Genomic DNA, 27,548 nt, shown 5'->3' with positions numbered 1-27,548 from the left:
TTACATAAGAACAGTATATAGTAAAGTTCAGGAAAGCTAGAGGCTCTCTACATATGTCAACCAATGATCGGCAGATTTTGTCACTATCTGCTGATCATTTAACATGTATGGGGGCTTACAATCTCACCACTGACAAATCAGCGACCTTCACTGTTATTAGTAATCTGACGAATTTGGAAAAAGTGATTAAAGCTATGTGAAACTATTCATAAATGAGTCTGTATAAAACATCTCCTCTAATACTTACTGGCACAGGAACATGTGGGGGACACATTCTAAGGGCTTCCACCGAGTCCCAGTCAATATGCTGGAAAAACCTATGGGCTCTGATGTTACCATGGACTCCGAGGCGCCTGGCAGGATCTTCCCGGAGGAGCTGCAAAAGAAGAAAAAAAAATGTTTATATTTATATAACAGCTTCATAAATAAAATTTAACTAAAATAAATAAATATTATATATATTTATGAAAAAAAAAAGCCTAATATTAGTGTTTTTTTTCTGACATCTTCAATAATACATGACAGGTAATATATACCATCACGTCACCCCTACAAGTGTTTATGTGTTATATTGAACACGTAAACACTTGACCTAACATGAGATTCCACTCCCACCAATGGAGCTGAATATAATAGTAAATTACCGCTAACATCACAATAAATCACACAATAATATAAAAGTAATACAACTTATATCATGTACTGACCTTTTTAATGATGTTCTTCGCCTCCTTGCTGGAAGCGTTGAATAGTCCTCGATGGTATTTGGACCTGCTGGTAATCATGATGTTCAAAATGATGCCAAATGCATACCAGTCTACCCCAGCATTGTACTCCTCCGCAGCCAGCATCTCAGGAGCCATGAAGCCTGGTGTCCCAGCGTATTCGGTGGCTGTCCGGTCTCCATAGATGTTCTCAAGTGCCAGACCGAAGTCGGCAATCTTTATATGGCCCGTCGCAGCCACCAAGATGTTAGAAGGCTTGAGATCTCTGTGAAGAAGACAAATGGATTCTTATCAGTGTCCGCTGTATAATTCTCAGTATTGCTGTGTATAGTTATAGGCATCACTGGTGGTGGAGGATTAGATGTATTTCTAGTTACCGGTGGATGATGCCCTTAGAATGCAGGTGTTGAATTCCACACACAAGTTCTGCGGCGTAGAATCTGGCCGAAAGAAAAGAGGAGAAAATAGTTTTTAGTGAATCAGAAACTCAGAAATATATATTGCCCAAAAGACTAGACAGGCAGGACTTATCAGGATTTTATATTTCTGGTTATTATATACAAGTATTTATATTATTATAATGGTCTAGAAGGGCAGTCGCACATATCGTATTGATTATAAGGCACCTGGACCTGCTCATCCTAAGTATAGGACATCAATGTTAAAGTAGTGGATAACCTCTTTAAGTTCCTTCTTGCCTATAGGGATACACAATTGCTACTATTACAATGTATATTCATATGGTGTTAAAGGATTATCCAGGATCAGAAAAACATGGTGTCTTTCTTTAAAAAATAACGCCACATGACTAATGTGAATGAGGATGAACTGCGATGCCTCACACAACCTGTGGACAGGTGCGGTGCTATTTTTGGAAATAAAAATTAGAGCTGTATTTTTCTAAGTGTTTCCCTAATAACATCCCTGTGAATGGGAGATATGAATTTACGTGAACGTTAGGGCTAACAATCGAATCAATCTAGTCAGTCTCATTTAGAAAATACATAGCTGTATGGCTTAGACTGTGAATACTGTACCGTGCACTGGGGATGTCAAGACACCCCTTCCTCATCAGGAGATGGTGGAATTCGCCACAGGTGACATACTCCATCCCAAGAAGCACAAGCTCCTGTCAGACAAGACGTAGAAATCAGTCGTATGATAAAGTCATTGTAGCAGTCATACATTTACTAACACTCAATAATCAGTGATTTCTTCTGCAATTTCTTCTGTGATTAATCTCTGTTCCACTTACTCGTGGAGATATAGTTGCATAATAATAGCAGTAATGATACTTTCTTCTTTTACTATGTGTTTATTAGTTATTCTAAGTATATACATATAGAAGATATATCTACATATGTAGAATGTGATGTGCTAAATGTACAGCATTACTTTTCACTGTAATGTTGCCTTCTGCATTTCTCACCATTATGAAGTACTCATTAAGAATGACATCCATAGGGGTGGACAAATGACTTCAGATATTGGGAGCCAGTTGAACCACTCCAAGACTTTCCATAGACTTCAATAGAGAAACCCCAAAAGTTAACCGTCAGCATCATATTTCTAGGCACATTGCCTGGTTCCCAGGGTTTGTCCAGTGTTCCCACAGTAGGTCACAGCTACACATGCAAGGAGCAGGACATGAAAATGTTTCCAATGCTGAAATGTTAACAAACACCAGATATAAACGTGGACATATCCTGTGCATATAGATGAGTGCACTTTATTCTTTATCCAATATTAATGAACAGGTCACAATTTTACCTTGGTCTGAAAGGCGAATGTGCCATGAAGAAGGAAGGGGCTGCCAGATGCAAGTTGTAACACACGCCGCTCCACCAACGCGCGCTCCTCTCCTTCAGCTAGCAGGTTCCTCTTTGTGATGACTTTTACAGCAAATTGCTGGCCGGTATATCTATCTTCCGCCAGCACCACCTAGAAAAAAATGGTCATTAGTTGATGATCTTCATTAAAGGTGTTGTCTGGCCTTGGGGTACAAGTCTGCAGACACTTTATGTGAGTGTAGACTCATGAGGATTCTCCAGTGATGGGAGCAGATGGTTATTTATCCGGCCTCACTCAATTCCCTTGTATTGAGCGAGCCTGTGTAAGGGGGTGTTGACTGGACCGTCGCATTCATACCCCTGAAGACACCAATCGTGTTGTATTGTAGTGTAAACGATGTCCTGCAGTTTTCAGTATATATGGTGTAATTACATAGTTACAGTATGTCATATTATGTGAATTGTAATATAGAGTGTGATATGGTCATATGTATAATGTATAGTGTACAGCATAGGATTGCGCAAGATAAGACATAGTTTAGGACTTAGGAGTTGACATAGGTAGGATGAGAATAGTGTAAGAAAGTGTTCATGTTTAGGACTAGCTCATAGTGGGAGGGAAAAGTGCCAGTTAAAGGAGACTGCTTCCTGTTTGTAGAGCGTTCGTGAGTGATATAAGATCAAATTCAAGGGCAGTTGGGGCTGATATCAAGAGTGAGTACATATTGTTCTGGGTGATATGAGGCCTTACAAAAATTCACTGCAGACATTCCTGCAATGTCCGGAGATCAGGGCTCGATTCAGGTGCTATGGCAAGCACCTCACCCCTTTACATACAGAGGAAGATGGACGTGCAATTGTGTATGGGAAATGTAACAGATCTCGGGTGTATTGTGGAACTCAACTGGGAAATCCTGGGGCTGACAGGATCAGTAAACGTAGGGATAGTCCAGTTAGAACGTAAATAAATGCTGAAAATGTTCTGTACTATGGAAATAAGAAATGGAGAATGTTGTGCCCGATACTGTGTATTACAATCTGATGCAATTGAACTGTCGAGTAAACTTCTGTGTGTTGAAACGAACTGAGTGTTCCCTAATCTATGTGCGGCAGCTCCTTAAGTTGAAGACCTGGAGACAGCTGGGGCCTGTGGCCTACAAGTGAGTGTAACGCACCCTACACGCAACAGCACATTTGAACTGGCACACAATTTTTCTGTAAAGTGCCAGGGCGACATGGACAGCTGCACATGTCTCGTCGGCACATGACCACATGTATGCAAATTGCATACCTGCAGTTATGCTCCTGCCCATTCCTGGCACCGGCACTGGAGAACCTCAACAGCACACACACTGCACACTGTGAGGACTCACAAGTCTGTAGTCACATAGTTACTGCAGACTTGTACCCTAAGGCCGAACAACTCATTGAAATAAGTGTGGAGGGGAGCAGGAAAGTGACACCATTGCTATTTCTTTAATAATTATTTTATATTTCTACAGTTTCTTACTAGCTTACATACAGGAGATCTAATAGCTATAAACATGGGCACTAGGAAATAACCCCACTAGAATTACCCATTAAAGCTAGGAGGTTAAAGGATTACTTCAGTCTTAGCCATGCATGATTGAGACAGGAATAACTACAACTCCAGAGCTGGTCGGCATTATTCCTGTGTCAGCCATGAAAAGCTGAGATGAGAATCAATATAAACAGACTGTGTTGGGGTGCAGAGCTCAGCTGTACATAGATGCTGGCATCAAAGACCATGCTGCAAATGTATGCCTATCTATACTAGGGTTATTTTGTGCAGCATATATACTTTATCACATTTGGCGTCTATTACACTTTATATGTGTGTAGGAATTATTTCCACCCAACATACCTTTTTCTAATAGCCTATTATGTATACATTACTTAATATTGCTGCATATTCTTTTGTTATGCACCATGGGGTTTGCCTGTGTTTTTAGCCTTATCTGATTTTCTCTTTTTTCATCAGATTTTATCATGTGTCTAAATTGTACTAATAAAATATATACCTTTTATGCTACCTTGGCTATTGCTCATAGTTTTTTGTATAGGTTATTTCAAGATCGATAAAGATTTAAGCAAAACAAAAGATCATTTTACCCTATGAAAGACCACTTTGCTTGTTTGTCGGGCGAACGTCAGCCTGTTTCCACTGGTTTCCGATAACTGCGCAGTGTGAATGCACCTTAATCTGCAGCACAGACCTGAGACTACATTTGCAGACACTTTGTCCTGATCCTAAACTCCTTTTCACTCCACAGCACCTCTGGTGTCAGGTTTTATGTTGCAGTGATGCCAGGAGTTAGGCTATGTGCCCACGATGCAGAAATGAAGCAGAAAATTTCTGCAGCATTTCTGCATCTCCCTGGCAGAAAAAACGCATGCAGATTGTACATGCAGATTGTGCATGCTTTTTTCCTGCAGAATACATGCGGATCCACATGCGGATTCACATGCGTTTCCGCATGCAGATTGACAAGCGCTTTCCAGGCGATAGCATCACTTGGAAAGTGCTTGACAACTAGGTCACACTGTATAAATCCATGCAAACAGCATGGATTTATACAGTGTGAAACGTAAAAATAAAATAAAATAAAGCTATACTCACCCCCGATGCCCCGGCGTGGCTGCAGCGCTCCTTCCTGTCTAGTTCCCGGCTGCCGGCATATCGTGAGACAGAGCGGTGAAGGGCCTGCGGTCACATGACTGTGACGTCACCGAAGGTCCTTCAGCGATGCCGGCATGCAGAGAAGCCTTCGGAAAGGTGAGTATTAACTTTATTTATTATTTTATTCTTTTTTTTACAGGAACAATGGTACCCAGGTCTGGATGAGAGTCTTCTCTCCTCCAGAACTGGGTACCATCCGTACATAGAGACGCATAGAATTCACTTGTAGAAATGTACAGACGCGCATTCTATGCGTCTCAATGCAAGTCAATAGCGGGGCTTCCGCTGCGCTTCCGCAAAATTAAATGACATGCTGCGGATTTTTGTACGCAGCATAAACGCTGCGGAAAAATCCGCAGCATGTGCATAGAACATGCGGAATCCCCTTGGGGACCATGGGGTGCGGATTACCTAGTGTTTCACAAGCGTTTCCGCTGCGGAAATTCCGCATCATAAACGCTTGAAAAACGCTACGTGGGCACCCAGCCTTATAAGAATTGCAGAAAACACGAGAGGTGAATATATTGTGAAGAGTATGCTTTGGGATATTTGCTGGCTTCTCTGGTAATCAAGGAGCTCTCTCCTTTTCCCAGGAATGTCCTAAAAAATCAGAGAGTTGTCTGTAATAATATTAGGAGTAGTGTTGAGCATTCCGATACTGTAATATCGGGTATCGGCCGATATTCGCAGTATCGGAATTCCGATACTTAATTCCGATACTTTTACAATATCGAATACCGGAATCGGAAGTTCCCATAATGCCTGCGCTCTGCAGTGTCTGTGAAGGATGACAAGCTGGATGGCAGCGCGATCCAGCCTGTCATCAGAATGCCATCCCAGCGGGGGAGAATTCTCCTGATTGTTTAAAAGCCGGCGCGCGGTAAAAAGCCGCCGGCTTTTAAACAATCACACAGCCCCATACTGCTTCCCCACAGCCTCCCACCCCGATCCTCCGCTCCCCTCGCCACCTCCCATCCCGATCGTAAGTTAGGACCGGGCAGGGAGCGCAGCACCAAGGAGCGAAGGACCCGGGCGGGGAAGCCGGCAGTGAAAAGACTTCACCGCCGGCTTTCCCGTTCTGTGCTGCGCTTTCCCGCCGGTTATTTCAAATGAACAGCTGAGGTATCAGGTGATGCCGATCAGCTGTTCATTTGAAGTAGCCGCGGTGCCCTCAGAGGGTTCATGTGAGTTCATGCTTGACTGCATGAACTCACATGAACTTTCCCACGACCGCACAGGTCAGCCACACCTCACAGACCATCAGACCGGTCATGATTAGTGTGTGTGCGGGGTGTCTGTGCGGGGTGTCTGTGTGCGGGGTGTCTGTGTGCGGGGTGTCTGTGTGCGGGGTGTCTGTGCGATGTTTGTGCGGGTGTCTGTGCGGGTGTCTGTGCGTGCAGGCAGACATAGGCCGATGTGACACTACTACTCCCATCGGCCTATGTCTGTCCCCCGTCCACTCGTGCCAGCAGGATCAGCTCGATGGGAGCAGTAGTTCCCATCAGTCTGATCCTGCTATTTAAATTGCCCTACTGTGCCCCAATAAATGTTAAATACATGTCATTGGTGGCCAGTGGTTACCTACAATAAATTAGTTCATACATTACCTGTCCCCGCCGATCGCCACCTAAAATAAAGTAAAAAATAAAAAACTACACCTATACTCACCTAGACACCTAATTCCCCGAAGCCATCGATCTCCTGTAATAAAATATAAAATAATAAACCACAACCTTATCCTTACCCCTCCGGAGTAGTCCACGAGTGTCCCACGAAGATCTCCAGTTCAGAGCAGCCACATAGAATGTGACCGCTCTGAACCGCTGCCGCCGCTAGAATGACGGGGCCGTAAAGCAGCCCCGTCATTGCATAAGCGGGTTCACCGGAGTTCAGGCAGCGCTGCTCCGGTTAGCTGCTTTACGGCCCTGCTGTATCGTGAGAAATTCCCACGGTACAGCACTGCCGTAAAGGAGGTCTCCGGAGCTGCGCTGCCTGAATGCACTCCGGTGACCTCAGTCAGTGGCTCCCGCTGCCGGGAGCGGACGTGTTCCCGGCAGTGTGAGCTTACAGCAGCCATGCACAGCTGTCACCATCTCCAGATGTGACAGCTGTGCATGGGAGATCAGCACAGGAACGTGGACAGGTAACTATTATTTTTAGTGAACTAAGAATTAAATAAAATGGTGTGTTTTATTTCAAATAAATTATTTTTTTCTGGGTGTAGTGTGTTTTTTCTTTTTAACACTTTGTAGGTTAGTAATGGGGGTGTCTTATAGACGCCCATCATTACTAACCTGGGCTTCATGGCAGCTGGCGCTGACATGAACCCCACCACTATTACCCCCTGCCACCGCACCAGGGCAGCGTGGAAGAGCGAGGCTAAGTGCCAGAATTGGCGCATCCTACGGATGCGCCATTTCTGGGGCGGCTGACGGCTGGTGTTTCTAGCCTGGGAGGGGGCCATTATTCATGGCACCCTTCCTGGGCTATTAATATCAGCCCCCAGCTGTCTGCCTAGCCTTTGCTAGCTATTAAAATAGGGGGGACCCCACGTCATTTTTTTTGGGGGGGTCCCCCATTTTAATAACTAGTAAAGGCTAGGTATTCAGCTGGGGGCTGATATTAGTAGCCTGGGAAGCTCCGTGGGTTTTACCCCCTTCCCAGGCTTCAAACATCTGCCCCAGCCGTCTGCTTAACCTCCGCTAGAGACTAAAATTATGGGGGATCCCACGCCATTTTTTTTTAAATAAATCCTTTATTTTAACACTAAATGACATTTGAGGAGTTAATAAAGATGCAGTCCCTAAATTATTATTTATTTTTTAATTAATTTTTCCCAAAACTTTTGACGTGGGCTTCGCCATATTTTTGTATGCCAGCCAGGTACAGCATCCAGCTTCTATGAACGCGCCATTTTCCGGGGCGGCTGCGGACTGCAATTTTCAGCGGGGGGGGGGGGGGGGGGGCAGAAAGCTTGGGCCAGGTACAAATAGGCAATTTTTTTTTAATTATTTCAGGAAATTCATGAAATAATTAAAAAAAAATTGACGTGGGGCTTCGCTCTATATTTGTGTCCAGCCAGGTACAGCAGGCAGGAACGGGCTGCCCCCAACCACCAGCTGCCTATTTGTACCTAGCCGGACACAACAATATAGGGAAGCCCTTTTTTTCTTAATTATTCCATGAATTTCATGAAATAATTAAAAAAAAAAAAAAAATGCGTGGGGCTTCGCCCTATTTTTGTGTCCAGCCAGGTACAACAAGGCAGCTGGGGGCTGGAATCCGCAGCGCAGGGAGGCCCAAGCTTTCTGGGCCCCACCCGCTGCAAATTGCAGTCCGCAGCCGCCCCGGAAAATGGCGCGTTCATAGAAGCGCCATCTTCTGGCGCTGTACCCAACTCATCCAGGGCCCTGGTGCGGTGGCTCACTGGGTAATAAAGGGGTTAAGGCCAGCTTGGCATTATCAGCTGGCCCTAAGCCCGAAATTCATGGGGTCACGCCAATATTAGACATGACCGCCATGAATTTCTAGTAAAGTATTTAAAAAAAACACAAACACCCAGAAAAAAGTCCTTTAATTGAAATAAAGACACAATTCTTTATTGTTCTAAATTAAACCATACTTACCGTCACGCCCATTCCAGCTGAAGCCAACGATCTCCTGCAATAAAAGTAAAATAATAAAGCAACATCATCCTTACCTTTCCATGGCTCCCACGACAGCTTCAGCTCTGCTTCATCGAGATGACAGCCTGGATCGCAGCAGAAAGTTGCCATCCAGCCTGTCATCCCGCAGACACTGAGAAGCGCAGGCATGCTTGCGCTCCTCAGTGTCAGGCTGTGACGGCATCCCGATAAGCCGAGTCTCTCACGCTCACCGCATGCGCAGGAGAATTTTCCCACGCTGTCAGTGACGTGCATGAGGTGAGCTGAGTTCATTGGACATGACCTCGGCTCATCTGGATGCCGTCACAGCCAGACACTGAGGAGCGCAAGCATGCCTGCGCTTCTCAGTGTCTGCGGGATGACAGGCTGGATGGCGGCGTTCTGCTGCGGTCCAGCCTGTCATCTCGATGTAGCAGAGCTGAAGCTGTCGTGGGAACCATGGAAAGGTAAGGATGATGTTGGTTTATTATTTTTCTTTTATTTCAGGAGATCGTTGGCTTCAGCTGGAATGGGCGTGATGGTAGGTATGGTTTAATTTAGAACAATAAAGAATTGTGTGTTTATTTCAATTAAAGGACTTTTTTCTGGGTGTTTGTGTTTTTTTTAAATACTTTACTAGAAATTCATGGTGGTCATGTCTAATATTGGCGTGACCCCATGAATTTCGGGCTTAGGGCCAGCTGATAATGCCAAGCTGGCCTTAACCCCTTTATTACCCAGTGAGCCACCGCACCAGGGCCCTGGATGAGTTGGGTACAGCGCCAGAAGATGGCGCTTCTATGAACGCGCCATTTTCCGGGGCGGCTGCGGACTGCAATTTGCAGCGGGGGTGGCCCAGAAAACTTGGGCCTCCCTGCGCTGCAGATTCCAGCCCCCAGCTGCCTAGTTGTACCTGGCTGGACACAAAAATAGGGCGAAGCTCCACGTATTTTTTTTTTAAATTCATGAAATTCATGGAATAATTAAGAAAAAAAGGGCTTCCCTATATTGTTGTGTCCGGCTAGGTACAAATAGGCAGCTGGTGGTTGGGGGCAGCCCGTTCCTGCCTGCTGTACCTGACTGGACACAAATATAGGGCTAAGCCCCACATCAATTTTTTTTAATTATTTCATGAATTTCCTGAAATGATTTTAAAAAAATTGACGTGGGGCTTCGCACTATATTTGTGTCCAGCCAGGTACAGCAGGCAGGAACGGGCTGCCCCCAACCACCAGCTGCCTATTTGTACCTGGTTGGACACAACAATATAGGGAAGCCCTTTTTTTCTTAATTATTTCATGAATTTCATGAAATAATTAAAAAAAAAAATGCGTGGGGCTTCGCCCTATTTTTGTGCCCAGCCAGGTACAACTAGGCAGCTGGGGGCTGGAATCCGCAGCGCAGGGAGACCCAAGCTTTCTGGGCCACCCCCGCTGCAAATTGCAGTCCGCAGCCGCCCCAGAAAATGGCGCGTTCATAGAAGCGCCATCTTCTGGCGCTGTACCCAACTCATCCAGGGCCCTGGTGCGGTGGCTCACTGGGTAATAAAGGGGTTAAGGCCAGCTTGGCATTATCAGCTGGCCCTAAGCCCCAAATTCATGGGGTCACGCCAATATTAGACATGACCACCATGAATTTCTAGTAAAGTATTTAAAAAAACACAACACCCAGAATAAAGTCCTTTAATTGAAATAAACACACAATTCTTTATTGTTCTAAATTAAACCATACATACCATCACGCCCATTCCAGCTGAAGCCAACGATCTCCTGCAATAAAAGTAAAATAATAAAGCAACCTCATCCTTACCTTTCCATGGTTCCCACGACAGCTCCAGCTCTGCTACATCGAGATGACAGGCTGGACCGCAGCAGAACGCTGCCATTCAGCCTGTCATCCCGCAGACACTGAGAAGCGCAGGCATGCTTCCACTCCTCAGTGTCTGGCTGTGACGGCATAAAGATGAGCCGAGGTCATGTCCAATGAACTCAGCTCACCTCATGCACGTCACTGACAGCGTGGGAAAATTCTCCTGCACTCAGCACTTCAGCGTGAGAATTTTCCCACGCTGTCAGTGAAGTGCATGAGGTGCGCCGAGTTCATTGGACATGAGCTCACCTCATGTACGTCACTGACAGCGTGGGAAAATTCTCCTGCACTCAGCACTTCAGCGTGAGAATTTTCCCACGCTGTCAGTGACGTGCATGAGGTGAGCTGAGTTCATTGGACATGAGCTTACCTCATGCACGTCACTGACAGCGTGGGAAAATTCTCCTGCACTCAGCGCTTCAGCGTGAGAATTTTCCCACGCTGTCAGTGACGTGCATGAGGTGAGCTGAGTTCATTGGACATGAACTCGGCTCATCTGGATGACGTCACAGAGAGACACTGAGGAGCGCAAGCATGCCTGCGCTTCTCAGTGTCTGCGGGATGACAGGCTGGATGGCAGCGTTCTGCTGCGGTCCAGCCTGTCATCTCGATGTAGCAGAGCTGAAGCTGTCGTGGGAACCATGGAAAGGTAAGGATGAGGTTGCTTTATTATTTTTCTTTTATTGCAGGAGATCGTTGGCTTCAGCTGGAATGGGCGTGACGGTAAGTATGGTTTAATTTAGAACAATAAAGGATTGTGTCTTTATTTCAATTAAAGGACTTTTTTCTGGGTGTTTGTGTTTTCTTTTAACTTTGACTATGGGGTTAGTAATGGGGGTGTCTTATAGACGCCTCTCCATTACTAACCTGGGCTTGATGTCAGCTGGCATTATAAGCTGACATCAACCCCAGCCCTATTACCCCACTGCCACCGCTACAGGGCAGTGGGAAGAGCGAGGCTAAGTGCCAGAATTGGCGCATCCTATGGATGCGCCATTTCTGGGGCGGCTGACGGCTGGTGTTTCTAGCCTGGGAGGGGGCCAATATTCATGGCACCCTTCCTGGGCTATTAAAATCAGCCCCCAGCTGTCTGCCTAGCCTTTGCTAGCTATTAAATTAGGGGGGACCCCACGTTATTTTTTTGGGGGGGTCCCCCATTTTAATAGCTAATAAAAGCTAGGTATTCAGCTGGGGGCTGATATTAGTAGCCTGGGAAGCTCCGTGGATATTACCCCCTTCCCAGGCTTCAAACATCTGCCCCAGCTGTCTGCTTAACCTCCGCTAGAGCCTAAAATTAAGGGGAACCCCACGCCAATTTTTTTTTTAAATAAATCCTTTATTTTAACAGTAAATGACAAGTACAGTAATCAACACTGTCACTTTACTTCATATATATGTGACTGACATGTTTCTATCTATCTAATCTATGTGTGATTCTCTATTCTTTCTATTCTAAATTGTCGGGTACAGATGCTGAATTGCCGGCCGGCTTTTTTAAAGAGACGGTGCATGAAAACACTATAATTTTTTAAATAAATCCTTTACACTAAATGACAAGTACAGTAAGCAACACTGTCACTGTACTTCATATATATGTGACTGACATGTTTCTATCTATCTAATCTATGTGTGAAGCTCTATTCTGTCTGTTATAAATTGTCGGGTACCGCTGCTGAATTGCCGGCCGGCTTTTTTAAAGAGACGGTGCACGAAAACACTAATATTTTTTAAAATAAATCCTTTACACTAAATGACAAGTACAGTAAGCAACACTGTCACTGTACTTCTTATATATGTGACTGACATGTTTCTATCTACCTAATCTATGTGTGAAGCTCTATTCTTTCTGTTGTAAATTGTCGGGTACCGGTGAATGCCGCTGATGAATTGCCGGCTTTTCATGTCATTCTACATTATTCTTAGTTGTTTTACTTCATGTAGAATTAACCTACAAGGAAAGAAAGGGTTTATTTTCATTCCGATATTTGTGTCCCATTGACTTGCATTGGTTTCCGGTATCGGAATCGGCGATATCCGATACTTTTTGGGTATCGGCCCGATCCAATCCGATCCGATATTTCCTGATATCGGAAGGTATCGCTCAACACTAATTAGGAGGCTTGTCCTCAATTCGATTTTTGTCCTAACTTCAGGGAGTAGTATGATTAAAAAAATAAAACGATACTACCCTGATAAATCCTTTGCTATTCCAGAGCCTGGCACAGTAGTCCAAACCTGCACTTGTTTACCTTGCTGCAGACAATCACTGGTCTCATTGAGGATGTCTCTATTTATTGGACAAAACCATTGAGACGAGTCATTGGTTAGCAATCAGGAGAATGTATGAGACGTCACCACTGCTGACACGGAATTTTTTGAATTATTACTTTTTAACTGTGGACAATATCTTTAATAAATGTCATTCTCAGTACACACACATATATTTACTCATACTTATGTAGCTACGTACATGCAGATGTACAATGTAGTGCCTTGAAAAAGTATTCACATCCTGTGAACTTTTCCACATTTTTTCAAGTTACATGCAAAAACTTAAATGTATTTTATTGGAATTTTATGTGATATACCAACACAGAGTACAAGTATTTGTGAAGTGTAAAGGAAATGATACATGTTTTTCTGAATATTTTAAAAATGTAAATCTGAAAATTGTGACGTGCATTTGTATTCAGCCCCTCTGAGTCAACACTTTGTAGGACCACCTTTTGCTGCAATTACTGCTGCAAGGTATTTTTCTACCAGCTTTGCACTATAGGTTGAAATTTTTGCCCACTCTTCTTTGCAAACTAGCTGTGAGATTGGATAGAGAGCGTTTGTGAACAACAATTTTTAAGCCTTGCCACAAATTCTCAATGAGATTTATGTCTGGACTTTAACTGGGCTATATAAACACACGAGTATGTTTTTATTTAAACCATCTTATTGTAGCTCTGGAAGTATGTTTAGAGTCGTTGTCCTGTGGGAAGGTGAACCTTCATCTCTGTTTCAAGTTTTTCCAGCCTCTAACAGGTTTTTCCTACAAGATTGTCTTGTATTTAGCTCCATCCATCTTCTAATCAACTCTGACGAGCGTCCCTGTTAAAGAAAAGCATCCCCACAGCATGATGATTCCACCACCATGTTTGACGGTGGGGATGGTGTTTTCAGGGTGATCTGCAGTGTTAGTTTTCCTCCACACTTAGTGTTTTTCATTTAGCAAAAAATTTAAATTATTGGTCTCATCTGACCAGAGCACATTCTTCCACATTCTATGTGGGTGACACAGCTAGCATGGATAAAGGTGGATGAAAGTGCTCTGGTCACATATTTGCATGTAGAGTTTCTACGGCAGCTGTCACTTCTGCATGATGTTGTCTATACAGGTGTCTGGCCCACACTTGCACAGCCAACAGGATCGTGCACCTGTATTGAAAAATAGATGTTGTTATCTGCTGGCCATCCAAGATTCCAAGGTGCAGGCATGTGGGGAAAACAGCAGCACCTGCAACTTCCTAGTGCAGAAGTTAGAGGCACCAGAAAAATACTTTAACCCACTGTAGACTATCAGAAAACACTATTACACATATATAGGTAGCAACACATTTGGAAACCGCCCTGCATCTGCCTTTGTCAGAAACACCTGAATTTGGGGATCTAAGATGGTTATTAACAGTGTTATTCTCTACTTCATTCATGATCTTATATTGTATAGCAAACAATATACAATCTGGGCTCGTAATGTTATAGGTTCTTACCTTTCCAAAACTCCCCCGGCCAAGCACTTGATGAAAATCTAGTCTCTTGATGTTGTCAGAGATTGTGCTGCCGGGGAGAGATGGCCGCACACCACTGTCTCCTAAAATGGCAAACAGAAATAAGACGAGAAATTAGAAAAAGAATTTACTGTCCATGTATAAAGTGTTGGTTATTTTGTAACCTTAGCAGAGAATTCAGTTTTGGTTAGCATTGGAGTATTCATCTTTGTAAACATATTGCTTTATGCTGTTAATTGAAAAACAGACTATAATTTACTATTCAGTTTAGCACAAAGGGTTAATTATGTTATTACAAAATGGAGAATCAGTATCATTTATGTGCGGAATAATACTGGTAGCACAGTGATTGTCCTATATTAAGTGTACTGCCTTAGAAAACAATTACAGCTCAACGCTAATATTGTCCTGCAACAGTGTTAAAGGGCCCCTTCCCCTGGGACTGAGAAGTGGGTATACGTTTCGCATGTATAGGCACTCTACCTGAAGCCCTCCATTAGCTCCCCGATGCCTCCTCTGCTGGGATAGGCGTTCCTTTCCTCCTGCTTCCAAGATGACGGTCATAGCAGCATGGAGTACACTGGTAAATCTAAACCTCACCTCTCCTGCCTTTCCTTTCCCATCCCACAGCACAGAAAAGACAGGGAAGATGTGGTTTAGACTTACCAAACTGGTGGCCATCTTGGAGGTAGTAGGAACAGAACACAGATCTAAGCAATGGAGGTAGCGGGAGGCAAAAGAAGGGCGTCAGGAAGGATGACTGTATATTTACAAAGTGTAGTAACTTTTCAGTCTCAGGGTATAAGGTTGCTTTAATATACATTTTTTCCTATACTCAGTCACTAAGTTGCAAAGAGGGGAATTTATTAAATATACATAAAAAAACAAATACATTTTAATCAGATTGATTCTTCCTTGTTCCTCCATATTTTTGCCATTCTGCTAAAACGACTCAACACCGGTATGACATTCACTTCTATATAGTCCACCATCTTATGTGATATATTTAATGCCAAATATTTCAAACTGTTGCCCTCTTGGATAATAAGTATATCACCATCTGTAATTTGGAAATTCTTGTCCAATAATGATATCTGACTTATTCCAATTAATCTTCAATCCAGAAAAAATACCAAATCCATTCACCAATGTAATATCTGTCCTTAGATCTTCCTTTACATTTATTAAAATAATAACAAATCACCTGTGTACATCGCTAATATTTCCTCCTGAGTCCAAAACTGAGAACCCCTTATTCCTTTACAACCTTAGGCTGTGTGCCCACAATGCGTTTTTAATGCGTTTCCGCAGCGTTTTTATAGCTGCTGAAACGCATTAAAAACGCATGGTAGAAGGGCAGCAATGTTCCCCAATGATAATCCGCATGTGCTGTGCACATGCTGCGAAAATTTCCACTGCGGAAAAAAACGCAGCGCTACCAATTATTTTGCAGAAGTGCTGCGTCTTCGCCGCCATTGACTTGCTTTAGATCACATGGATTACGCATCACTGTATATGTAGATGCGTAATCCACGCGTTCCAATGTGCAGATGGTACCCGGGTGTAGATGAGAGGAGAGTCTCCTCCACACCCAGGTACCATTAAAAAATCTGTAAAAAAAGAATAAAATAAAAAATAACTGTCTACTTACCTTCTGTCGGCCCGCGCTGCGCTCCTACTTGCTTCCCGGCACTTTGCAATGAATTGAAGGACCTGCGCTGACGTCAGAGTCATGTGACGGGTCACGCGATGCTGACGTCGGCAGGTCTTTCAATTCACTGTTGCCGGCAAGGGAGAACGGAGTGTAAAGCAGGACACCGGGGGCCATCGGAGGGTAAGTATACATTTATTTTTTTATTTTTACCACTCTCTCGGGTCACACTATATAAATCCATGCAGTTTGCATGAATTTATATAGTGTGACCTAGTTGTCACAAGCACTTTCCAAGTGATGCTAATCGCTTGGAAAGCGCTTGTCAATCCGCATGCGGAAATGTCAGTGAATAAAGCTCCATTTCCGCTTGTCCCTGACAGGAAAACGCATGTACAATCCGCATGTACAATCCGCATGTACAATCCGCATGTACAATCCACATGTACAATCCGCATGCGTTTTTTTCTGCCAGGGAGATGCAGAAACGCTCAGGAAAAAATCCTGAGCATTTCTGCATTGTGGGCACATAGCCTTATATATGGTCAATAAGTAGGGCAAAGAGCAGCTTGGATTAGGAAATCCATGTCTTGTGCCCATAAAAAGGACAAAAAGCTGGGACATAACCCCATGCACCTACTACTTTAGGAGGGCACCATCTAATAACTGGGATCTACCTGCCACATGTCATACAACATCATACGAATTTCAAAAAGAAAAGAAGACATGCACCTAAGCGGTGATCACCTGAAGAAATAATCACGGAATATTTGAATATAAATTACATCAATTTATTACAGTATCTCCTGACACATATATAAGAATACGCACAAAAAAAATTATTTTAAAACACCATTAAAAATAGTGAAGGAATCCACTGCTTGAGGAACCCACTACTTTAGAGACCTTCCCATATTATAATGACAGAAAATACAATAAAGTGCAGTCAAATAGATGAACTCTAACAGGCTGTATAGAAAATCTATGATGGTCAATATTGCACAAGCCCAAAGTATTCTATATAAATAGAGAATACACAAAAAACAATATGTATATAAAGTGCAACAACAGGTATCTGTGTGAAAATCAATATGGTGTCCCTGTATACAGGGTAATAGGTCTATAGAACAGTATAATTGTAAACTGGCGATTGCCAATAGACCCTTTCACCTCACACTGGAGATGACTACTCCATAACCACTCCATCACATACACTTAATTGTGGCCACCCGTGCTGCCCCAGCAAAAAATAATAGTAGAGCCAATTAAACAATATGATCATAGAAAGCAAATACTCAATCAAATCAGCCTGTAAATGGGAAGGTGCAAATGGGACCTCAGTGCCCAGTGCGTGTCGCCACACACGGTGGCTTCATCAGGGGCATTTAAAGTACATATCCTCGTGTCCCGGTATATATGTAGCCTAGAATCAAAATAATTACCGAGAAAATGTTTAATTTACCTGGAGAGTGCAGTTTATGAAGTCCGAATAAACCCACCTTGGACATTTTTAAAGAAACTGACTCCTGTGACTATCTTAAAAGTGGCTGAGTGAGTACCAACCCAGTTACAATTAGTGGAGAATGTGGGCAAGATTCCAGGAAAACGTGTACCTGCCACAGAGATCGATGGATGTCCTGGGTAAAGGCCGCCAGCCAGCCAGAGATGTCCGGCACCATGAAAGAGCCACTCAAACACCTGCTGCAAAGCCAACAACAGCAGCACCGGCAGCACTTGCAGAGCCAGCAGAGCCTGCAACAGCAGCACCGGGAGCAGCAACAGATGCAGCAAGAGACTAATAAACTTCTGATGCAGCAGATTCAGCAGCAACAACAGCAGATGGAACTTCTAGCGGGGAAAGTTCGCAGCAGAGAGGCCGTCCCTCCCTCAACTCCAGGTAATGATTCACACGTCAGGAAGACGGTAAGAAGAGCATTGCAAAAGATTACTCCGGGTGATGACGTCGAGGTCCTAACGTTCTTTGGGAGGGTGGCGGAGCGGGAGAGATTGCCTCCAGAGCAGTGGGCGGAGGTGCTGGTGCCATATTTAATGGGCCAGCCTCAGAAAGCCCATTATGACTTGTTTGGCCCTGCAGGACGCAAAGGAGTGCGCCAAATTAAAAACAGAAATTTTGGCGCGCTTGGGAGTGACTCTGACTGTTAGGGTGCAACGGGTGCACCACTGGGCCTATTGCAGTGACAAACCTCCCAGGTCCCAAATGTTCGACCTCCTACACTTGGTTCAAAGTGGTTGTAACCTCAATCTTCCTCCCCAGTACAGATGGTGGAAAAGGTCATCATGGACAGGTTCATCCACTCCCTTCCAAAGTCGGTGCAAGCCTGGGTTGCCCAGGGAGATCCCCGTAAAAGCTGCTGAGTGAGTATCAACCCCCTTAAAGGAGTTTATACAAAATTTCTCCATTGCCAAAAACCATATCAATAGGGAATCAGGATTGCTAAGTCTTAGAGTAACATGAATCCTGATAATCCTTGGGATTAATAAGCCTCTTCCCCAAAAAATTCTTCCAGAGGATTGGAAAAGATGTTGTATCACTAGACTTTGACGCACGTCTACATGATTTTCTATTACAGGTAAAGTCAATTACAGTATTAAAATCTCCTACAATCAAAATCGGATATTGCAAGTTTTCACTTTCTTCATAGTGAAGCTCAGATTTATATGGGAGAGGAATACAGGTGTTTGCAATTTCTAACCTTATGTTGTTAATTTTACATTTCAACAGTTTATATATATATATATATATATTTATATATATATATATCTTACTTCTACCCTGTGTAATACATACTTATATTTACACCCCTTTGAACAAGGATAAAGACCCTCGTGAGTAGATATTATGTACAGCATGATATACATGTACTTGACAACCCACTTTTAGCTACTTTCTTGAATCACTATCTGAATGTGTCTTTTGAAGACATATCAGAGACATCAGATCTCTTCTCATCCAAGCAAAGAAATACCATTTCAACTTATCTTAAACCCTTCTAACATTAAATTAGATAACTTTCACCATATTAAAATAATAATTAAGTTAAAATATCCCTCCTCTTCTGATACCTCCCCCACTCCACCTTCCACTTCACCCCTTCAAACCATCTCCCACTCTTAGCTCCCCAACTACACGTTAGGCCGGGTCACACAAGTGTTGATTCTCTCATGTGAGAGAATTGGATCATTTATGCTAATGACACTAGGCTCAAGCTCTGACCAGAGTTTGAGCCGAGTGTCAGTTTACTGGGATCCGTTTCTCTTGTTTGAGACAATCATATTACAGGTGCGGAGAAGATGGAGAACTTCGTTTCTCCAACTTTTCCATCGTCTGTGTCTGCATAAATCAAACTGCACTGGGATGAAATCCAAGTCTGGGCCAAGGTTTTACACGCACCCATAGACTTGTATGGGTGCATGTGATCCGATTTGCTGAGCCACTCTCAGCGTGCTGCAATTGTTTTCCCATGCCGAATCGTCATGAGCAAAAACATTTCAGATCTGCACTGCCCCATAGTATAATATTGGGCTGAGTGCTGTCTGATAAAACATCAGAGAGCACTCTACTATGTCATACAGCAGTGTGAACGAGTTCTTAGAGAACTCCTCAACCAGACATCCACCCACCCTCCAACTAACCTGCCTTAAATAAATGAATCTTCCATAATCAATTGTAAGGGAGAATATCTCTCTATTTACATCTCAAAACCCCTTAGATTAGCCACTGACACAGAATTTAAGAAAACAAATAGTAAGATATTGTATGGTAATTCAATAGTGTATTAAATAATGTTTAAGTGCATTTATAAAATGACCCTAAAAATTCTTTATTAGATGTAGATATTTGAGTCTTAAAAGAAGTAGTAATAAGATCTTATTAATACGTATTTTGTCTCAAACTCTGTTTGCAGTTATGAGGAAATGGAAGGTAAAAGAACAACCTGAATTAAATTAATTGATAAGCGAAAAAAGAGAAAGTGGTCTACGATAATAAAAATCAGACAACTGTTTATGAGCATATCTGGGAAGAATGGACAGGTGTAGAGCAATGCTAGTTATGGGGTGAAGGGTTTTCCTTGTATCCTCCCCTTCAGTTTGGGGGTGCAGGTGGGGTTTGTTTTGATTCAAGGGAGGAGGGATGATGGAATAATATGGAAGGGTTAATATTTGTTCCATTTTGTTTTTCTTAAACAGATGATTGAAGCGTATGGATATTTATTGTATATGAGAGAATATAAATAAATGTTATATGTGAAGTACTATAACTGCATTAAAATAAATGAGATTATTGCAACATATTACTATTTAATAAACTATTTGTAATCTTTAAGAAAAAAAAATAGCAAGGAGGGGAATTTTATATGCATTTGTTGGAAATGTGTTTTTTGAGTATAAATGGTGCAAGATAAAAGATCTTCACCCTGAGGTTTCTGCCCCCATAATCAGTGCAGGAGAGCAAATGCTATGCAAAACCATGAATCTGCAACAACAGTAGTGGATTTTCTGTTTCCCATTTTGCTACAATGAATAATAATGGTACATACCCTCAAAATGGTACTTACCACACTAAAGAAATAGAGGCTACATACACATGCATCTCACTAAATTAGAATATTATCAAAAAGTTTATTTATTTCAGTTATTCAATACAAAAAGTGAAACTCACATATTATATAGAGTCATTACAAGCAGAGTGATCTATTTCAAGTGTTTATTTCTGTTAATGTAGATGATTATGGCTAACAGCCAATGAAAACACAAGCGTCATTATCTCAGTAAATTAGAATACTTTATAACAACAGCTTGAAAAATGTTTTTAAAATCTGAAATGTTGGCCTACTGAAATGTATGTTCAGTAAATGCACTCAATACTTGGTCAGGGCTCCTTTTGCATCAATTACTGCATCAATGCGGCGTGGCATGGAGGCGATCAGCCTGTGGCACTGCTGAGGTGTTATGGAAGCCCAGGTTGCTTTGATAGCAGCCTTCAGCTCGTCTGCATTGTTGGGTCTGGTGTCTCTCATCTTCCTCTAGACAATACCCAATAGATTCTCTATGGGGTTAAGGTCAGGCGAGTTTACTGGCCAATCAAGCACAGTGATACTGTTGGTTTTAAACCAGGTATTGGTACTTTTGGCAGTGTGGACAGGTGCCAAGTCATGCTGGAGAATGAAATTTCCATCTCCAAAAAGCTTGTCAGCAGAGGGAAGCATGAAGTGCTCTAAAATTTCCTGGTAGACGGCTGCGCTGACTTTGGCCTGGAAAAAACACAGTGGACCTACACCAGCAGATGACATGGCTCCCCAAACCATCACTGATTGTGGAAACTTCACACTAGACCTCAAGCAGCTTGGATTGTGGCCTCTCCACTCTTCCTCCAGACTCTGGGACCTTGATTTCCAAATGAAAATTGGAACTCTGGAACCTTGTGGGGTGTGTCAATGACTGCCTTCTGGACATCTGTCAAGTCAGAAGTCTTCCCCATGATTGTGGAGCCTACTGAAACAGACTAAGGGACTTTTTAAACGCTTAGGAAGCCTTTGGAGGTGTTTTTTGTTAATTATTCTAATTTACTGAGACAATGACTTTTGTGTTTTCATTGGCTGTAAGCCATAATCGTCAACATTAACAGAAATAAACACTTGAAATAGAAAGGGTGCTTCTACTCAATACTGAGCCAAGGGTCTGAATTCTTATGACCATGTGATATTTCAGGGGTTTTTTTTTAATAAATTTGCAAAAATTTCTACATTTCTGTTTTTTTTCAGTCAAGATGGGATGCAGAGTGTACGTTAATGAGAAAAAAAATGAACTTTTTAGAATTTACCAAATGGCTGCAATGAAACAAAGAGTGAAAAATTTAAAGGGGTCTGAATACTTTCTGTACCCACTGTATGCCCACATACTGTCCCTCTCCAAAATGAATGAAGGACCCCCCACCACAATTGTGCCCCCTTTGACAATTGTCACCCTCATTATGTGCCCTCACTGTAACATTAGCCCCTTCCTTCCTCATCCACAATGATATAATTAATTTAATCTTTGGCTCCTTGACTTACTATTGGCTGTGCCATCTCTTCTCCTCTGAGGTGTTTGGGTGCCGACAATAGTGTGATGACGTCAGCAGCGTGCCGAGCAGCAGCATGTCGAGGCTGGGACTGACGAGCGCTGTTTTACCCTAGTCCCGATGACAGTGTTCAAATATGTTTGCGTCTGAAACATTTGAATATAAGAAGATGGGAGCTCCATATCCTGGACGGCTCCATGGGCTGCAGCAAAACTTTGGTGGGCTGCATGCGGTACATGAGCTGTTTGTTGTGCAGGTCTGTTCTAAAACAACACTACATTGTATAACACCTGCACCAGATTGTGCAGTTACCTCAGCCCCGAGCCTACCGGCAGTCACAGTCGGACTCCCTATAGAGAAGGTAGAGAGGATTTATTACCATCTCTGGCTTTTCAATTACTGTGATAGATGTTAGAAATGCATTGGGGAAATATTGGCCCATTTTGAAGCAAGACCTAGTCCTTTCCAAATGTACTACACCAGTCCCTTCCACCACCTATAGAAGGGCGATGAACCTGAGGGACTTGCTGGTACATAGTTACCATAAAGATCCGGGACCAGAGAAAGCCTTCAGCTCAAAAGGCCCCAGATGGGGCTTCTATCCATGCAAGAACTGTGCGGCCTGTGTAAATCTGGTGCGGTGTACATCCTTCCCATCAAGTGATGGTCATAAGGAGTTTCAAATCACACAGCATACATCTTGCAATACAGAAGGCGTAATCAACCACGCCTTGTGTCCATGTGGCCTCATCTATGTGGGTCTTACTTTTCGCCAACTGAGAGTGCGTGTGAGGGAGCACGTGCAAGATATTAAGAATGCATCAGAATCTCTTGCCGATACTGTATTGAAGCCTATCCCAAGGCATTTCAAGTTAAAACATGGGTGTGATGCTAGCCTCCTCCAAATTCGGGGTATTGACCGGATATTAATTGACTGGGGGGGGGGATTGGAGAAAGACCGTTGGTGGATTATGAAAATTGATTGCATATGCCCCAAAGGCCTCAACGAGGTCCTCAGTTTTGTCCCTTTCTTGTAATGTGCTATTGTGTTAGGTTTTACTTATGTTTTATGCTGTTTATAACTTCTCACTTTTTTATTTACATGCAGGGTATCCAGTATTTTTGTACACTCTACTGTGAGACAGATGCTGGACCACCACTCACTTGGAGGATCTTCTTCTCCCTTCCCTCCCTCCCTTTTTCTGCCCCCCTCGGGGACCGGGTGCCTGATCGTCCTTGCGGGCCAGCGCTCCACGCGTCTCCCTTTTTATGGATATGTACTCACCTTTCAGCAGCATCCCGCCCTGCTGCTCTCTCTTTTTCGGACCTGTCTATTTCCTGTGCGGTGTGCCACTAATTGATTCCATCCGCTATAAGCATTTTTTATAAAACATTTTACTCACTATTGTTATTCATCGGCTTTTACTCTTTGTTTATTGTTGCTTTAAATCTGTGATTTTGGATGCACAAAAAAGGGCACTTTAAGATGCACTTCCTGTGTCACACTGACACGTCAGTATTCCTATCACTTGTATATTTTTTATTTTATTTTTTCGATTCCTCTTGCCCATTGTGGCTTATAATTTTCTGATTTTTTTATTGTACATTTTCCATTATACTGATGTCAGTAGCTATGTTACTATATAACACATGTCTATGCTCACTCGTATGTGAAGGGCACACATACATTTGTATTGTGACATTAACTATCTCTTCATACTATTGTTATTTATTATATTTATTTTACCTGTGATTGGTCTCACTAGTAGTGATGGGCGAGCGTGGTTTGTTAACCCTTTCGGCGAGCATGCTTGGGTGCTCGCCCAGTATCTTCAGCGTGCTGAGGTGTTATGTTTGAGTTATTGTGTGTGCATGATTTGCGACTGACAGCTTTAATACATGTGAGGAAAGCCTAACAAACAGGCATTCCTCACATGTGTTAAAGCTGTCAAGCAGTCGCAAATCATGCACACACAGTGACTCAAACATGATATTCAAGTACACTGAAGATGCTCGGAAAACACCCGAGCATGCTCATAAATCTCGAGTAACGAACGTGCTCGCTCATCACTACTCACTAGTGTAACACTTTCACGTAACATATGTGGTTTTTCACGTTGCTGTGATTCTGGTTGCCATTGGATGCATCCGACATCTGCACCACATGGGCTTGGTCACGAAATAATAATAAAAAATATTCACACAATTCGTGCACTCTCTGTTTATTATTGTTTCCATGTTTTCATTCACTTGTCACATCTTCATTTTTTCTTCCTTTTCCCTTTCCCTTCCCTCCCCTCTTTTTTACCACCATTAGTTTTGCACATTTATGCACAATTTATAACTTTGTTCTGTTGATACTCATGGTATTCCCATATTCTCTGTACCATATTGAGTACATATTATATTATATTGTCTCATGACTCTCTCTATATATACTCCTTTATATTTAATAATGATACTTTGGGTATTACTTGGTGGACATTATACTTTATACACATATGTTGTACATAATTCTCACAATATGATGTCTATTCCTGATTGTGTGTTTTCATATATTATTTTCCCTCTTTTATCTACATCTTTGTATCTTTGTGTATTTATATATATATATATATATATATATATATATATATATATAGTGGTCCAAAAGTAGGTGGACAGAAAATAATAACATTTATTTTGATTTATATATAAAATTATATTTACTAACACAAGCATAACATTGACAATTACATTTTATTCTGAACAATAACACAAAAGCCCTTAAATGTTATCAACGCAGGGGCTCAAACTGTTTTCCATTACAATTTGCACAGCTTTGAAGTCGCCTCTTGCGCTTCAACAAACTTTTTTGCACAAGTCTCTTTGGGTATTAATTTCTTGAAGTGCATCTCTTATGTCATTTTTCAAGTCACTGACACTTTTTGGTTTTCGACTATAAACTTTGTCCTTGAGTACTCCCCAAAAGAAAAAATCCATTGGGGTCAAGTCTGGTGAACGTACCGGCCAATCAAGTGGGCCTCTTCGGCCAATCCATTTATTAGGAAATGTTTCATCAGGATACTCGCGGATTACTCTTGAATAATGTGGAGGGGCCCCAACTTGTTGGAAATAGACTTTTTTTTTCAAAGAGTCTGTGAGGTATGAAAAGTGGAATCTGATAGGTTGCTAAGGGCAACTGAGCCAGTTTTACTTTACACCATGTTTGATAAATCTCCCCCTTCATAACCTTATTACACTTTCTGTCCACCTACTTTCGGACCACCCTGTATATATATATATATATATATATATATATATATATATATAATATAACCGGGGATGCATCCCTCTGTCTGAAGCCTCGATAGACTGCGCATGCGCGACGCACAGTCTGGCTTCAGACAGAATCATGCATCCAGCCGTTACAGGTAAGAGGAGGTGTATGGCGCCGGAGATCGCGGTATGCGTAGACACTGAACACATACCGCGTTCTCTGGCGCCATACTTGCATACTTACCTGACCGGGAGGAGCGTTGCCACGGCACCTCTCTTCTGGCCGGAGACCGGGGGCAGGAGTGAGGCGTCGGATCGGCGCGTGCACATAGCGCTATCCTTCGCCATTTTACTGAAGACACATTTACAGTGTGTCTTCAGCAAAATGGCGCCGGACAGCGCAGTGCCCCGGCGCTGCTCTCCTCCCCCGGCCTCCGGCAGAAGAGGACGCAGCAGCGCTGGAGCACAGAGAACAAAGGTGAGTATAACTGTTAATTTTTTTTTGTATATGTGTACAGTGTGAAAGGGATGAGGGGGCCACACATATCAGGATTGTGGGGTGAGGGGACCATGCATATACCAGGATTGTGGGGTGAGGGGACCATGCATATACTAGGATTGTGGGGTGAGGGGTACCACGCATACTAGGATTGAGGATGAGGGGAGCCACGCATACCGGGATTGGGGATGAGGGGAGCCACGCATACCGGGATTGGGGATGAGGGGTGCCACGCATACCGGGATTGGGGATGAGGGGTGTCACGCATACCGGGATTGGGGATGAGGGGTGCCACGCATACCGGGATTGGGGATGAGGGTTGCCACGCATACCGGGATTGGGAATGAGGGGTGCCACGCATGCCGGGATTGGGGATGAGGGGTGCCACGCATACCGGGATTCGGATGAGGGGCCATGCATACCAGGATAGGGATGAGGAGTGCCATGCATGCCAGGATAGGATGGTGCGGACAGGATGGGGGCAGCACAAATACCAGGAGGGGGGCAGCACATACCACACATACCAGCATGGGAGACCATATACCAATAAAAATGCTCGCCACCTGGGCATAGAACGGCTTCAATAGCTAGTATATATATATATATAGAAAGTCATGATTAACTTACACCAGGTATGGGCCGGTAATGTTCTCCGCAATTTCTTTCTCTCCCTCTAAGTATGTCTGCATCTCTTGGCATCCTGATGATTGTGCACATTCTGCCAGCCGGCAAGAAGCACCTGGTTGCCATGAATACGTGTCCCTATGACGCGGCACTTCGGGCCCTCCTTACTGACGTGTTAGCGGGAGGCGGGCACCTGCTGCGTTGGACACTGACTCCCTGGCTTCCGGCGCTGGCTTCCGCCACTGGAAGCGTCGCTGTACCCCCGCTACACGTGCCAAAATACTTTGGATATATATACCCCCTGCCTGTCACCCATACACAATCGCCCCCTAGAGAAGCAGGACTTGAAACGCGCGTCAGGGCTGCTTTCATGCCATCTACAGGTTGTAACTAGGCTGTACTCTCATTTTATGTGGGACCATAACTTTCTATATGTGTCACTGTGTATTACTCTCACTAGAAGATATACTTATGTTGTGACATCTGTGTCATAGGCATGATTCTTCTCCTTATTTGGATATTAGCAACTTGTACTGTATAACTAGTTCCTGCTGTGCACTCGTACTTTATATGCTTTACTTGTGATCTGGACTCTGATACATTCTTTTCCAGTTGCTCTATGTCTTATCCCTAATTTAATGTATCATTAACCTTTGTGCATGGGATGCAGTAAGTATGTTAATGAATCAATTGAACGTATTTATTGATTTTTCTCTGCCTCCCTTGGGACGAATCATGCCTTAATAACACTTGTTGATTATTCCTTCTTTATAGACACTTAACTGTATGTATATATATATATATATATATATATATATATATATATATATATATATAAAGTTATAAATATATATTTTTACATAATGAAATGGTATTCCTACTTATGGAGGGAATTGGATTGTAATGTATTCCCAATTAAACACCTGAGATTG

The sequence above is a fragment of the Phyllobates terribilis genome, unplaced genomic scaffold (assembly GCF_046119375.1).
Source record: "Phyllobates terribilis strain yellow unplaced genomic scaffold, ASM4611937v1 Scaffold_49__1_contigs__length_9717188, whole genome shotgun sequence".
In the NCBI taxonomy this organism is placed as follows: Eukaryota; Metazoa; Chordata; class Amphibia; order Anura; family Dendrobatidae; genus Phyllobates; species Phyllobates terribilis.
The sequence above is the reverse complement of the archived record's forward strand: the minus strand, read 5'-3'. Positions refer to the sequence as shown.